We start from the raw sequence: 6237 nt of genomic DNA on the forward strand, positions 1-6237 counted from the left end.
GTAGTATTCCATTGTGTATATAAACCACAATGTCTTTATCCATTCACCAGTTGATGGACATTTAGGCTCTTTCCATAATTTGGCTATTGTTGAAAGTACTGCTATAAACATTGGGGTACAAGTGTCCCCTATGCATCAGCAAGCCTGTATCCCTTGGGTAAATTGCTAGCAGTGCTATTGCTGGGTCATAGGGTAGATCTACTTTTAATTTTTTGAGGAACCTCCACACTGTTTTCCAGAGTGGAAACAGTTCCCATTTGTCCACATCTTCGCCAGTATCTGTATTCTCCCGATTTGTTCATTTTAGCCACTTTGGCGTGAGATGGTATCTGAGTGTGGTTTTGATTTGTATTTCCCTGATGAGGAGTGACGTTGAGCACCTTTTCATGTGCCTTTTGGCCACCTGGATGTCTTCTTTAGAGAAGTCTATTCATGTTTTCTGCCCATTTCTTCACTGGATTCTTTGTTTTTTGGGTGGGGAGTTTGGTGAGCTCTTTATAGATTTTGTATACTAGCCCATTATCCGATATGTCGTTTGCAAATATCTTTTCCCATTCCGTTGGTTGCCTTTTAGTTTTGTTGATTGTTTCCTTTGCAGTGCAGAAGCTTTTTATCTTCATGAGGTCCTAATTTTCATTTCTGCTTTTAATTCCTTTGCCTTTGGGGATGTGTCAAGTAAGAAATTGCTGCAGCTGAGGTCAGAGAGGTTTTTTTCCTGCTTTCTCTTCTGGGTTTTGATGGTTTCCTATCTCACATTTTAGGTGCTTTGTCCATTTTGAGTTTATTTTTGTGAATGGTGTAAGAAAGTGGTCTAGTTTCATTTTTCTGCATGTTGGTCTCTAGTTCTCCCAGCAGCACCACTTGCTGAAGAGACTGTCTTTATTCCATTGACTCTCCTTTCCTGCTTTGTCAAAGATTAGTTGGCCATACTTTTGTAGGTCCAATTCTGGAGTCTCTATTCGATTCCATTGGTCTATGTGTCTGTTGTGCCAATACCACGCTATCTTGATGATTACAGCTTTGTAGTAGAGGATAAAGTCTGGGATTCTGATGCCTCCCGCTTTAGTCTTTTTCTTCAAAATTACTTTGGCTACTCTGGGTGTTTTGTGGTTCCATACAAATTTTGGGATTGCTTATTCTAGCTTCGAGCAGAATTCTGGTGCAATTTTGATTGGGATTGCATTGAATGTGTAGATAGCTTTGGGTAGTATTGACATTTTAACATTTATTCTTCCAATCCATGAGCATGGAATGTTTTTCCATTTCTTTGTGTCTTCTTCAATTACCTTCATAAGCTTTCTATAGTTTTCAGCATAAATATCTTTTACATCTTTGGTTAGGTTTATTCCTAGGTATTTTATGCTTCTTGGTGCAGTTGTGAATGGGATCAGTTTCTTTATTTGTCTTTCTGTTGCTTCATTATTAGTGTATAAGAATGCAACTGATTTATGTACATTGATTTTGTATCCTGCGACTTTGCTGAATTCATGTATCAGTTCTAGTAGACTTTTTATGGCATCTGTCGGGTTTTCCATGTATACTATCATGTCATCTGCAAAAAGTGAAAGCTTGACTTCATCTTTGCCAATTTTGATGCCTTTGATTTCCCTTTGTTGTCTGATTGCTGACGCTAGAACTCCCAACACTATGTTAAACAACAGCGGTGAGTGTGGACATCCCTGTCATGTTCTTGATCTCAGGGAAAAAGCTCTCAGTTTTTCCCCATTGAGGATGATGTTAGCTGTGGGCTTTTCATAAATGGCTTTTATGATGTTTACGTATGTTCCTTCTATCCCAACTTTCTCCCTATCCTTTCTCTTATTAAGAAAGGATGCTGAATTTTGTCAAATGCTTTTTCTTCATCGATTGACAGGATCATATGGTTCTTCTCTTTTTTTTTACTAATGTGATGTGTCACCTTGATTGATTTGCGAATGTTGAACCAGCCCTGCAGCCCAGGAGTGAATCCCACTTGATCATGGTGAATAATTCTTTTTATATGCTGTTGAATTCGATTTGCTAGTATCTTGTTGGGAATTACATCCATAATCATCAGGGATATTGGCCTGTAGTTCTCTTTTTTTTTCTGGGTCTCTATCTGGTTTAGGAATCAAAGTAATGCTGGCTTCATAGAATGAGTCTGGAAGTTTTCCTTCCCTTTCTATTTTTTGGAATAGCTTGAGAAGGATAGGTATTATCTCTGCTTTAAACGTCTGGGAGAATTCCCCAGGGAATTTTGGACTGTTATTTGTTGGGGGATTTTTGATAACTGATTCAATGTCTTCGCTGGTTATGGGTCTGTTCAAGTTTTCTATTTCTTTGTGTTTGAGTTTGGAAAGTGTGTGGGTGCTTAGGAATTTGTCCATTTCTTCCAGGTTGTCCAATTGTTGGCATATAATTTTTCATAGTATTCCCTGATAATTGCTTGTATTTCTGAGAGATTGGTTGTAATAATTCCATTTTCACTTGTGATTTTATCTATTTGGGACATCTCCCTTTTCTTTTTGAGAAGCCTGGCTACAGATTTATCAATTTTGTTTATTTTTTTCAAAAACCAACTCTTGGTTTCATTGATCTGCTCTACAGTTTTTTTAGAGTCTATATTATTTATTTCTGCTCTGATCTTTATTATTTCTCTTCTTTTGCTGGGTTTGGGGTGTCTTTGATGTTCTGCTTCTAGTTCCTTTAGGTGTGCTGTTTATTTTGTATTTGGGATTTTTCCTGTCTCTGGAGATAAGCCTTGATTGCGATGCATTTTCCTCTCTGGACTGCCTTTGCTGCATCCCAAAGCATTTGGATTGTTGTGTTTTCATTTTCATTTGTTTGCATATATTTTTAAATTTCGTCTCTAATTGTCTGGTTGACCCATTCCTTCTTTAGTAGGGTGTTCTTTAACCTCCATGTTTTGGAGATTTTCCAGACTTTTTCCTGTGGTTGATTTCAAGTTTCATAGCATTGTGGTCTGAAAGTGTGCATGGTATGATATCAATTCTTGTATACTTATGAAGGGCTGTTTTGTGACCCAGTATGTGATCTCTCTTGGAGAATGTTCCATGTGCACTCAAGAAGAATGTTCCATGTGCATTCTATGCGATGCAGAGTTCTAAATATATCTGTCAAGTCCATCTGATCCAATGTATCATTCAGGGCCCTTGTTTCCTTATTGATCCTGTGTCTAGATGATCTATCCATTGTTGTAAGTGGAGTATTAAAGTCCCCTGCAATTACCGCATTCTTATCAAAAAGGTTGCTTATGTTTGTGATTAATTGTTTTATATATTTGGGGGCTTCTGTATTCAATGCATAGATATTTATAATTGATAGCTCTTCCTGATGGATAGACCCTGTAATTATTATATAATGCCCTTCTTCATCTCTTGTTACAGACTTTAATTTAAGTCTAGTTTGTCTGATATAAGTATGCCTACTCCAGTTTTCTTTTGACTTCCAGTAGCATGATAGAAAGTTCTCCATCCCCTCACTTTCAATCTGAAGGTGTCCTCACGTCTAAAATGAGTGTCTTGTATACAGCTAATAGATGGGTCTTGTTTTTTTATCCATTCTGATACCCTATGTCTTTTGGTTGGCGCATTTAATCCATTTACATTCAGTGTTATTATTGAAAGATATGGGTTTAGAGTCATTGTGATGTCTGTAGATTTCATACTTGTAGTGATGTCTCTGGTACTTTGCGGTCCTTGCAACATTTAATTCAAAGAATCTCCCTTAGGATCTCTTGTAGAGCTGGTTTAGTAGTGAAGAATTCCTTCAGTTTTTGTTTGTTTGGGAAGACCTTTATCTCTCCTTCTATTCTGAATGACAGACTTGCTGGATAAAGGATTCTTGGCTGCACATTTTTTTCTGTTCATCACATTGAAGATTTCCTGCCATTCCTTTCTGGCCTGCCACGTTTCAGTAGATAGGTCTGTCACTAGTCTTATCAGTCTCCCTTTATATATATATATATTTTTAAAGACATTGTCTTTATCCTTTTTTTTTTTTTCAACGTTTATTTATTTTTGGGGGACAGAGAGAGAGCATGAACGGGCGAGGGGCAGAGAGAGAGGGAGACACAGAATCGGAAACAGGCTCCAGGCTCTGAGCCATCAGCCCAGAGCCCGACGCGGGGCTCGAACTTGCGGACCGCGAGATCGTGACCTGGCTGAAGTCGGACGCTTAACCGACTGCGCCACCCAGGCGCCCCTCCCTTTATATTTTAGGGCGTGTTTATCCCTAGCTGCTTTCAGAATTCTGTCTTTATTCTTGTATTTTGCCAGTTTCACTATGATATGTCGTGCAGATCGATTCAAGTTACATCTGAAAGGAGTTCTCTGTGCCTCTTGGATTTCAGTGCCTTTCTCCTTCCCCAGATCAGGAAACTTCTCAGCTATGATTTGTTCAAGTACACCTTCAGCCCTTTTCTCTCTCTCTTTCTCTTCTGGAATTCCTATTATATGAATATTGTTCCGTTTGATTTCATCACTTACTTCTCTAATTTTCCCCTCATAGTCCTGGATTTTTTTTTATCTCTCTTTTTCTCAGCTTCCTCTTTTTCCATAATTTTATCTTCTAATTCACTTATTCTCTCCTCTGCCTCTTCAATCCAAGCTGTGGTCACCTCTATTTTATTTTGCACCTCATTTATAACATTTTTTAGCTCCTCACGACTATTTCTTAGTCCCTTGATCTCTGTAGCAATAGATTCTCTGCTGTCCTCTATGCTTTTTTCAAGCCCAGTGATTAATTTTATGACTATTATTCTAAATTCTTGTTCCATTATATTGGTTAAATCGTTTTTGATCAATTCATTAGCTGTCACTACTTCATGGAGTTTCTTTTAAGGAGAGTTCTTCCGTTTCATCATTTTGGATAGTCCCTGCGGTGGCTCCAAACTGCAGGGCTCTTCCCCTGTGCTGTCTTGAGTAGCTTGTGTTGGTCAGCGGGGCTGCAGTCTGACCCAATGTCTGTCTCTAGCCCACCACTGGGACCACAGTCAGACTGGTTGTACCTTATCTTCCCCTCTCCCAGGGGCCAGACTCATTGTGGAGTGGTGTGGCCCCTGTCTGGACTACTTGCACACTGCCAGGCATGTAGGGCTGCTTCATTGGGATCTGGTGTATTAGCTGCGGTGGATCCGCATGATGCACAGGGGTGGGAGGTGAAGTCTTAGCTCGATTTGCCTTCAATGGGCCCCTGCGGGAGGGGCCCCGCAGCACAGGAGGGAGGCAGACCCGTCAGAGAGATGGGTCCACAGAAGCACAGCATTGGGTGTTTGGGTGGTGCCAGCAAGTTCAGTGATGGGAACTAGTTCCCTTTGTGGTTTTGGCTGGGGGATGGGAGAGGGATATGGTGCTTGCCGGCGCCTTTATTCCCGCTGAGCTGAGCTCTGTCTTCTGGGGCTCAGAAACTCTCCCTCCCGGTGTCCTCTTGCCCTCCCTGCTCTCTAAGAGCAGAATTGTTGACTTTTAACATTCCAGATGTTAAGTCCTGCTGGCTGTCAGAACTCATGCAGTCCAACCCCTCTCCTTTTGCAAAGGGCTTTGCCTTGCCAGGCGGGCTGTCCCTTTACCACCCAGCTCCCTCCTGCCAGTCCATGTAGCACGCACTGCCTCTCTGCCCTTCCTACCCTGTTGTGGGCCTGTTGTCTATGCTTGTCTCCTGAGAGTCCGTTCTGCTAGTCTTCTGGTGGTTTTCTGGGTTATTTAGGCAGATGTTGGTGGAATCTAAGTGATCAGCAGGATGAGGTGAGCCGAGAGTCCTCTTATGCAACCATCTTCACTCCAAAATGAAGACATCAGGGTTTAAATCCCAGCCAAGCAACAGGGAGGCTCGGGAGTTGGCAGAACAGGACAAGCTGCCTCATTTTCTCCATTGCACTGTGAAGACAACCTGAACAGAGTGGTTTGGGACACCCACTCTGTGGAAGAGAGACTGGGATGTTGCCATTTTTTTCACCATCACCAACAAGGTGGGGACTCAGGGAACAGACAGCAAGCCCACATTGGAGGTGGGGCCTAACTACACCAAACCACTCTCCTTCATGTTTGATAACTGCATATCTACTGGAACAGGACTGATGCTGTAGAACCAGACAGCACTTCCTCCAGACCAGCACTGCCACTGGTCCCAAGGCACCCAGCGGTTGTGCATTTTCTGATTTAATTTTGGACAATTTTGGACAAATATATATATATATATATTTGTATATACATATATATATTTGTATATACATATATA

The sequence above is a fragment of the Herpailurus yagouaroundi genome, unplaced genomic scaffold (genome assembly GCF_014898765.1).
Source record: "Herpailurus yagouaroundi ecotype Mexico unplaced genomic scaffold, PumYag 485, whole genome shotgun sequence".
NCBI classification, from domain to species: Eukaryota; Metazoa; Chordata; class Mammalia; order Carnivora; family Felidae; genus Herpailurus; species Herpailurus yagouaroundi.